The sequence below is a fragment of the Hirundo rustica genome, chromosome 20 (genome assembly GCF_015227805.2).
Source record: "Hirundo rustica isolate bHirRus1 chromosome 20, bHirRus1.pri.v3, whole genome shotgun sequence".
NCBI classification, from domain to species: Eukaryota; Metazoa; Chordata; class Aves; order Passeriformes; family Hirundinidae; genus Hirundo; species Hirundo rustica.
Genome location: NC_053469.1, coordinates 1,100,994 through 1,111,344, shown reverse-complemented (window position 1 = coordinate 1,111,344; position 10,351 = coordinate 1,100,994). Strand labels below are relative to the sequence as shown.

Below are 10,351 nucleotides of genomic sequence, written 5' to 3'. Positions count from 1 at the left end.
AGAGCAGTTATCTGGTCTCCCTTGAAGGAGCACGATGATAAAGTGAGAAACAGCTGACAGGACCACAGCTGGTATGTGCAGCCCAGTGGACGTGACGTTCCAATTTTGGAAAACTACAACTGGGGAGACTTCTTGCTCACTGGATCTTGCTGCTGTTTTCCATACAGGGAGCCTCGGGAGAGCAATGTCTTATCTGTCCAGCCTGCTCAGCAGAAACAGCCCCTCATCCAGGCAGCTGATGGTCAGCAATTAATACCTTTGGAGCATACACCTAGCTAGGGAAAAGTGTTAGGGATTTGCAATATACAGGCAGGCAATGTGAATTTTTTTTCCAAGGTGAACAGCTCTACACGTTATCCTAGAAAGTCACAGTTGTCCCTTGTTTTCAGTTTTGCCAGCGTTGCATTTTCCGTGTCACCCTTGCCTGTAAGCAGCAGTGTTGTAACCCCAGGGGTCTGAGCTGTCCTGCTTCTCACCCACCCCACTCCCAGCCAGCCATGCCTTTCTTCCCCTTTTATCTTGTGCCTCCTCAACTGTTAGAACCCACCTCCCCACCTTTCCTAACAGCTACCCTTTAACAGTTGTCTCTTCTCCCCCAGTGTCAGATTCTGCCTTGAATTGTCAAGTTTGACGCTGGCAGTTTGTCAGAACCCCACTTCCCACCCGCTCCCTCTCTGCTGCCGTGGGTTGTGGGGAGGGGAGGTAGGTGCTGTTGTATAGCCCCAAAAGGAAAGTCTGTATTTATCTCTTGGCAAGCAGAATTAGGAACTTGAGGGAGAGTATACGAGCTTCTGCTTTCTCCTACTCCTCAGTTCCCTTCTTGGTCTCTCTGGGCAGATTAAGGCTTTTGTGCTGTTTTTACCAAGGTCAGCGATCTATTCTTTTGTATTTGCTGTTCTCCACTCAATTAGTTGAGGGCATTTAACATGGATTTTTCATATTTGCATCGCAAATTCCAAATGATCCATGAAAGGCAGCTGTTCAGAAACTTCTGAATTCATTATCCCCAGTGTCTCGAAAGAAACTTTGCCAGCCATTTGATTGGGGCCCTGTGTAGTCAGTATGATAAGAAACTGTCAGTCAATTATAGTCTGCATTGAAGAATTAATGTGATGCTGTGGCATCTGGTTTCCATTTTACATTCCCTGCAGCCTCTTCTTTACCTGACTTGCCATTTACTGATAGTTGTGTCAACTGATCAGTAGTTGGAGACCTGTGCAGCAGCACCCCAAGGCCTCTGTGATCAGAGTCCTGCCACATCTCACTGCTGTGCATCCGCCCTGCACTGTGGAGAACAACCCACAGCAGCCTCCCCACTCAGAGGGACATGGGCTGGGACCGGGTACGGGATGCACAGGCACAGGGGACAGCTGCAGACCACTCCTTGTGTTCGTGTGTGTGACACACGCGTGTGCAAACGCACCCCACGATCTCATGCACAGAGCTCCCAGCTGTGCGTTTCCACCCTGTGTCTCAGCTGCATTCCTTGCTTCAGGAGCAGCATGGCTCAGAGCCAGAGCTTGCTCTTGCTTTCTCTGCTCCTTCCTTCCTTCCTTCCTTCCTTGGGCTTGCTGGGTGTGACAGGCTGAACACAGTTGTTTATTGCTTTTGTTTCCCCGTCTAATCAGATCTCTTTCCCTGACATTATGCAGCTCAGCACTAGTACTCCAGGTGGGATGAATCCAGTTCAGTGCCCTCCTCCCACCCTTGGCTGCTCCTATCACTAATGAACTGCAAACAACCATGTTCCCCATGTTCAACCTTCACCCTGTCCGATGCATCCGTAATCTAAATATAGGCCATAATTATTCCGCTGGCGTCTGTTGGCCCATTGACAGAACTGACAGTGGCAGAGGTCAGGAGACCCTTTGCACCTTTAATATATTAACCATTAATTAACCATTTCCCTGCCACCAATTGTTACAGTCTCCCTAACACCCAGTAAATGCCTGGGGTTTGTTCTTTGGCTGTTCCAAAGCTGTTCCTTAGTCTGCTCCGTCCCTGTACCACCAACTGCTGATTATTTTCTTCCCTCTAATTGGGACACTTGGTTTGTTTATCTGGTTGTGCAATCAAAATGTGAACCCAGGATGCTCTTTTCCAGCCAATGACCTGCATCTCCCCCAGATGCAAATCCCAGTGCCTGAGAAAATGAGTGCAGGAATCGATTTCTTGGCCAATGCACTGTTTCCACGTTGGAAGCAGAGGCACTGACTTTCCATATTATTATTTTTATGGCCCTGTGGAACAAACAGTTGAATATGGTGCTGTGAGAGTGAACAGTGGGGGGAGAAACTAATTTGCACTGTAAGTAATTTGATCGCAAATCATTTAAAGAATGTAAATTGTAGAGGAGAGATGTCACTCCTGGCAGAAGGTCGCCTGTGTCACCTGTCAGACAGTCCCCAGTGGCGATCGTGAAAGTTTCTTTGTGGGATTATTAATAAATAAACATAATGCTCTGCATTTTTGCAGCACCTTTCAGTGCAGGAACAGAAAACACTTCAACTTTAAGAACTATGCTCTACGATTATTTTAACTTATTTTCAAAATACTATTTTAAAGGTTATGTTTGTTTGAATGTTTGAATTTTAGCATCCTAAGATGGTATTAAATTTAAATGACATTATTTCCACCTCCACCCCAGCTGATTTTGATATAAAGTGCTATCTCCATTTGACATCTTGATGAATTAAGTCATTCGTTCTGAGACATACTTTAAGTATTTGCAGTTCAGTAGCTCTTGGAAAACATAACAGTGGTCAGGAATCCAAAGTGCTCCTACAATGGACAAAGTTTTCATCCCACAGAATTTATAGTTTAGTTCAAAACTACGAACAGCAGTAGAAGAGAAGGAAGGTTGGAGGTGGAAATGGTTGTGGGCTGTCCCACAGCACACAGCACACAGGACACGAGGTTATGATCATAAAGTTGCCGTGCTGTCAGTCAGTGTGCAGTGGTGAATTGCTGCTCTGCCAAAGGGCCCTGGCTCTGCACCTCGGTGTGTGCACCCCAAAACTGTCCACAAGCTACAGGAATACCTGGGACAGGCAAAGAAACGATGGAAGAAGAGCTGTTGATGTGGTATGATCCCCGTGTGTTCTGCTACCAACAGTGCCTCATTTTTCATTTGCATTCTTTTGTCTCTGTGGATCCATATGATTAGTCTGAAATGTAAAACCTCCCGCAGCTTTGTCTGGGCAGGAGTCTCCTTTTGTCCTGTGTTTTTTGCACAACATCAGGCACAGCTTGGGTCCTGACTCACGAGTAGGACCTAAAACCACTTTGGTTACCAATCTGTCCTGCTGCCATTAAAGTTTACAGCAAAATTCATCCCACTTTCCCTAGCTGTGAAATGATACAGCATTGGTGCTCTGAACCAATCTTCAAAGCGAAGGAAAAGAACAAATCACAAAAGAAAAGTATTACCCAGAATAGATTCCTCAGAAACTATTCCCCGTGCAAGGGGCTGGGAATGGGAAGGTGCATGCCTGCAGTGTCTGGCAGGGTCACCCTCGTAACATCTGGCTGTGAAAGCTGGGGAGCTGTGCCAGCTCCCTTGGAATAACAAGCCGAGCTCACGAAGACAGAGCTGTGCATTCCTGCGAAACTTGCCCAGAACACTTGGAAAGGGTCACCAGGAGGAATGTCAGCAAAAGCAGGGGAAGGGCCTAGACTGTTAAAGCCAGAGCTGCTCAATCTGGCTTCAATTGCTTTTCTCCTTCTCTTTTCTCTATTTCTTTCTTCACTCCTCTTCTCTGGCTGCTCACAGGGAGGCATTTGAGCCTCACTAATGACCAGGGACACTATATAAACTATGTAAACTGTATAAACAGGGATCAGCTTAAGGCAGTTCATTAAGAAAACAGGGAGACAGGGCAATAAAGCTTGTGTCTTGCTTACACAATAATGAAATAGTTAGAAGGGTTTATCTTCACTCTCAGCTTAACATATGGTTTGAGTTCACACCTGAGCCCAGGCTCTGCAGTTACCCTGCTGCTCTGTGGCTCCAGCCCAGTGAGCCACGTTCGCACTCTGCCCAGGGAAGTGAGAGGGAGGCATGTGAATGAAGATGCTCCAAAGCGCAGCACCAAGGGCAGGGTGAGCTCTGACACCAGCGGTCAGTGGCAGCTCCAGATTCGCACAGCTGGAGCAGAGGGACAGCTCCAGGGGCGGAGCTGCAGAAAGGAAAACGCACGAGTCAATATTCATCCATATATTCATGATCTGTAGGCTTGGGTGCTGTGATGCTCATTATCTAGGCATGACCTTAAAAACTGCACTTGATTGAGAACACGGCAGCCCATCTGCTTGGCAACACAGGCTTCTGGGGGCCTCACCCCAGCACGCTGCTCCCTGCACGACTTCTCTGCTCTGCTGGAATACAGATTCAAGGGCACAGGCTTCATCTCCAGACCCTTTCCTGGGGCTGAGACAAGGCATTCACAACTCCTTCCCTCTCAAGAGCACAGTGAGTGCCAGCTGTGTGTGCAGGACACATGGCTTAGCCTGTGTCCCAGCTCCAGCTCTGTACAGCAAACTTCCTCCTTCTCCTCCTCCTCCTCCTTGCCCCAAATGAGCAGCAACCACAAGAAGAGGTGCTTGAAATACTCCATTTTCCACTTGTCCTTCCACAAAAGCAGCAGTAAAGCCACCCCACAGCCCCTGTGAGGCACAGCGGAGCTCATGCCCTAAGCTCTCTGCAGTTGGGTTGGTGTAGGTTGCCTGGATGTGACAAGGAGAGTGTGCTAAGGCCGAGGTGTTCCCTCCACTGGGATGGAGCACCTGTCCCAGCTGTCCTCTCCATGCAGGACAATGAGCAAGTTCATGAATGAAAACACACCATTTCTTGCTCTGTGAGAGGAAGGACAACAGGCCTCTTCCACTTTTTCTGCACTGCCCCACCCTGGTTTCAACAAACCAAAGAAATGAATGAGAACTGCTGCTACTTCATCATTTCAAATACACAACCACCAGAAAAGAGGAAGCAATGTTCAGTTTTCTGTCCATGTGAAAAATCCTTCTGCTCCTTCCTCCAGACACCTTCCTGAGCCTGTTTTTAAGCATCCCTTCTTCTTTAAAAGAAAACGAGTCTTTCTTCTAAGCAATTAAACTCTATAAAAAAGGCCATTTTCCCCATCATACTTTCCCATCTCCCCTTTCCTGGATGGCAATCACATCCTCCAGATCTCATGCTGAGAAGGATATTCTGCCACTGGTCACATCTGGTTCCCTGATGAGATCTGCAGGCAGCCGGGCTGGAGCGCTTTCTGAGTCACGTGGTGCCTCTCGGTTCCTTATCTTCCCCAAGACCAATGCTTTTTAATCTGCCTTGATTCTGTTTCTCTCCTTTCGGAGCACGCTTATCAGTTTGAGACTAAACTGCTGCGCAAATGCTCATGAGATCAATCTACAGATCTTAAATATGGTACAAAAGAGGTGTTTCTGTGAGCAATCTGTTGGAGAGATTTTGTGCTGCCTTTTTGCCTCGTTCCACGCTGGTATGCATTCCTTCAGCATTAATGCTTCCTCTGGGACCCAACCTTATGGAAATCTGAGCCGGAGCGTGCAGGCTGCAGCCGCTCCGTGGAACTCAGCCTGCATGGAGGGAGCTGCAGCCCTGCCTGTGGAAAGAGGAATCCACAGCCTGGTTTCTCCAGCTACTGCTGGAAGACTGACTCTCCTTAAACTCTACAATTTACGTTGGAAGAAGAAGGTTATTTTGGGTTTGAGGGTTTTTCTTGTTTGTTTGTTTGTTTTTGTGTTGCTTTTCCTCCTCTGGAAAATAACCTCCAGCATTCTGCTCACCGTGTGCTATTAGGAATGGACAATAAATAAGTCAATAGGCATATATTAAGTCAGTAAGGCTGGGAATTTATCGATAATGGACTGAGGATGGAGGATACAGTGACAGTTGCATTTAGCTCTCAGAATAAAGTAAATCAATAGGATTGACTGTATGTTGATTTAAAATCCTTAAAGATTTGGGTCAAGATCATTCTGGTTTTCCCAAAATGGACTTGTGAATCTCCATACCCACAAGTAATACTGGAATGTTCCTGGTTTTATGTTCTCAGCCCCTGATATTACAGTGCTCTCTTGCTGTGCTTGGCTCTGTTGGATCAATTATAGTGAAGTGGCCTCACTCCCTGTGGGTCAGTGCTACAACACTGGGCTGTAAATAGTGAGGAGGCCGTGGGTGCTCTAAAACCTTGTGAGTATTGGCTATAAATGCCTTAGAGGAATAAAAAAACCTATTTCTCTGTATTTTAGGTTAAAAAATAAGTTATTTAAAGTACTTTTATTTTGGTAATTCTCTATTCCTTGCAGACTTAGAGTAACTACTAAGAATTCCTTTGGACAATTGAATTAGTGTGATTTTAAGAATTGTAGATTAAGATTAAGGTGTACATCAACCCATCCTTGAACAGTATAAAATATTTAACTGATTAAATGAAATGGTTGGCTGAGATCTGGGAGTGATGCAACACTCATTTAGATGTGTCTGTATAAAATAGGTTTTTTACGCTTCAGGAGACTTGTTCTGTGGCTGTTCTTACAGACTCTGAAACACAGAAGTAAAGTAAACATCTGAAAGTTCTCACTTCAGGGGTTGTTTGAGAGAGAATTTCACACAGAACTGGAGCACAAATATGAAAGAAAGTCTATTTCTGTCAAGACTTAATTGAGGAAATTTAATTTTCTTTCCTAACTGAACTGCTGTTGATAATTTAAATTAATTCTGTCTGGTCTGTCTAATTTAGCCATGAAAAACCTGGATCTTGGAGCTGTGCACAAGAATGTAGCAGATTTTTAAAAACAGCTTTTCTGAATAGAAAGACAGTAACTTATGGCAGCCTAACAATAGATATTTTTTGGTTGTTGTTTTGATGTAAAGAATTTAAGTTCTTCTACCTCAATCCACTGACATTCTCATTTTAAGAGAAAGAAATGCATTTTTGCAAATGGTACCATTGACAGACTTTGGGAAAATTGAGTTTGGAGAAAAAAAATGGAATTAATTTTGTTTCTCTAAGCACTTTCCCATGTTTCAGATTTTGTACTGATAGATTGATGATATGATTTGCTTTAAAACCAGGTGGCCTCTTAGTTTCCATCTGTTGTGTCTATTGCTCTGTCTCTAGTGAGAAGCATTGCAGAGCTGTGCAGGCATCTGCACTCCGGAGAGAAACTGCGCCATCAGAAATGCTCCAGGAGAGAGAATCAACTCTCACTGTCTCTTAAATGTATCAGAAGCTCAAGCCCCTGGATCTTGTTTATATTCACCCAAACTGAATGGATTTCTATTAGCTAGGTGCAAGCAGCTTTTTAACAAAACCAAAACCAAGTGACATTTCTAGAAGAAACAGTTAAAATCTTCCCAAGCCACCATGCCAGTTTCTGGTCTCTGGATGCTGGAAGTGGCACTGCTTTAGCAAGAAAGTTTTCCTAAAAGTATGAATTTCCATGGATAAAAGCCATTTGAGCAAAGATCTGCCACCATGTTTCAGGTTCTGTTAAACACAGAATTATTTTGAAGTACTTAAGTGGAGTCTGCTGGAAAAAGTGACTTATTTGAACTGAAGTGTCTCGGGCAGCAGGTTCCCCACAGCTCTGGTGTAGGTGTAGGTGATGCAATCCGCCAAGAGAGAGGGGACAGAGCAGCAACACGCCACGAGGGCCGCAGGCATTTCCTTGGAAGCGCGTGTTCGGGAACCTGGGGCAGAGAATGCAGCGTGTGCCGAGTGGGGCCTTTCCCGCTGCTCCCATGGAACGTGCCCAACAAATCCCCGCTGCTGCGGGGCAGGGCGTCACTGTGTGCCACTGCCTGCCCCAGACAGCTGCAGCACACCTGAGGGGATTGGGAAACAGCGGGGCCAGGCCCTGGGACGCCGGGGTGAAAGCACAGTCCTGTCCCGAAGCACAGGGCCTCCGTGAGCGCGGCTCCAGCGCGGCGCCCGGCCTTGGTCCAGATGGACCGGGCTGAGCTTCCCCCTCCTGCTGGGACTGCTCCCTGCTCACTGCTAGGGCACTTCAACTCCTCTGCCTTACAGCAGCGATTAAAAGGGAAAAAAAAAAAACCAAACAACCATTTTAAAATAGTATTTTAACTAACAAAGAGCTGCGTGCAAATGGTTACAGTGGCAAAGGTGCTTTGGCTGGCACAGCGTGTTTGATTTGTGAGCTGCTCTAGGGCTCGCTGCACTGTGCTGTGCAAGCGCTGGGAGTTTCCAGTGGTAGCAGCAAACATCTCCACACAAGTCTGACAGAACTGACAACAGTTGACAAAATAGGAGCAATTGCCTTGGTCCCTAGCCCCGCCGCCGCACAGGGACCATTGCTGAGCCTCGCTTGGTTTGTTTATTGCCAAGTTCGTGTTCACTTGTGGAAAAATCAGTTTATGTCGAGTACTCATACATGTCTTAATTTGCGGACTGAGGATTTTCTATCCCAAAAGCTGGATAGATTTTGGAGCCGAACCCGTTCAGGCCGGTTCGTGCAGGAACTCGGCTGTGCCGCAGTCGAGGCCCGAGGCTGCGAAACCCCGCGATGGGGTCCCGGCTCCGAGCCCAGCGGCCCGGGCGGGAGGGGGTGCCGGGCCCGGGGAGCCGCGCTGTGGGGCAGAGCCGGGCTGTGGGGCGGGCTGGGACCGCGGGCAGAGCCGCGCTGTGCTGTGAGGCGGGCTGGAGCCGCGGGCAGAGCTGTGCTGTGGGGCAGAGGCGGGCTGTGGGGCGGGCTGGCGCCGCGGGCAGAGCCGCGCTGTGGTGCAGAGCCGCGCTGTGGGGCAGAGCCGCGCTGTGGGACAGAGCCGCGCTGTGGTGCAGAGCCGCGCTGTGGGGCAGAGCCGCGCTGTGGGGCAGAGCCGCGCTGTGGGGCAGAGCCGCGCTGTGGGGCAGAGCCGCGCTGTGGGGCAGAGCCGTGCTGTGGGGCAGAGCCGCGCTGTGGGGCCGCTCCAGGTGCGGGGCCGCAGGTGGCGCCGAGCGCGCACGCGCCGCCCCCGCGCGCGGCCCCCGCCCGGCCTGCGTGGCAGCGGCGGCGCGCGCGCCCGAGCGGCGGCGCGTGCGCGGGAGCGCGGGGCGGGCGCGCGCGCGGCGAAGTTCCGTGCGGGACGCGGCGCCGCTCGCTCGGTCCTGCGGGGCTCCCGCGCCCCCGCGCCGGCACCGCCGCGCCTCCGCCGCCCGCAGGTGAGCACGCGGAGGCCCCGCGCCTCCGCCGGGCCGGGCCGAGCCGGGGGTGTGCCCGCCCGCCCGCCCGCCGCGGGCCCCGGCGCCGCGCGCCGCCTCCGGGCAGCCCCCGCTGGGCCGCGGGACTGCGAGGGGCGGCGGGGGGATCGAGCGGCCGGGCCGCCGGGGGCCGTGAGGGAGCGGGGGGTCCGGGCCGCGGGGCCCGCACGTGTCCGGGCGGGAGCGGGAAGCGGCCGGGAGCGGCACCGGGCGGGTCAGTCCCGCTGCCGCCGGACGGGCCGAGCGGCGGCCTTGCGACTTAAGCAAAGTTGAGACTGTGATACAAACGCGAGCGTTTGCGCGCTTTGGCGTCGCTCGGAGGGTTTGGGGAGGTTTGGGGGGATTTCCATGTTAGCGGCTGTGCTCCGAGAGCACGCGCCCCGGAGCAGCCGGTCCCGGCCCCCGCGCCCCTCTGAGCGCCGCCGCCCCCCAGAGCCCGGGATGTGCGCGGTGTCTCCTCGCCGGGGCTCCCGGGGTGGGCGCACAGAACCCCAGGGTGTGCGGGAGGCCCCGAGACCCTGCCCGGCTGCTTCCCGCTGGGGTCTGCTGAGACCGACTGCAGGCGATCCCCTGGTCCCGCAGCTGCTCTCTCCCAAGGTGGGATCCCCGCGGTACCCCCAGTGCCGGGGGATTGCACACGGTTTTGGAGAGCACATGGTAGAGCTGAACTATCGAATACCGTCTTTTCCTCCCAACGTGTTCCTCCCTCCGAAGTGTGATTTATGCCTGGTTAGAATAACGGTGGATTTCTGAGCCCATCTGTTTGTCTGCCTGTTCGCACACATGGAATATCTCTGCCTATGGTGATTGCCTATGGCATTTTTGCAGGAGAAGTAGTTTGATAGGAAATATTGTAGCAATTAGAAGTCCGGTGATGCAAGTTCCTGACACATTGTGACTGTCTTGCTGTCAGTTCTGTGTCTCCTTTAAAAGTTCATTTATTTGTGAATCACTGTAAGCAACCGTTTAACTTCTGCAGCATTTCTACAGCTTTTACATTTGAGACGTCTCTTGACATTGAGTCAAACTCCTTCCACTGTTATTTTTTTTTCCTGTAGATATTCTTTGTGACAGTCATATTCTGTTAAGCAACAACAGAAAAAAAAAAAAGGAACTGCTTTTAGATA

General features: G+C 50.3%; 1 protein-coding gene across 1 annotated transcript in view; it reads left to right on the top strand.

Moving 5' to 3' along the window:
• The first annotated feature begins 9,129 nt into the window (after positions 1-9,129).
• NEK6 (NIMA related kinase 6) overlaps positions 9,130-10,351 on the top strand; it is a 49,908-nt gene continuing 48,686 nt past the window's right edge. Inside the window, exon 1 of the mRNA XM_040083356.2 lies at positions 9,130-9,185. The gene's annotated coding sequence lies outside the window, so the exon portion shown is untranslated. The remainder of the gene's footprint in view (positions 9,186-10,351) is intronic.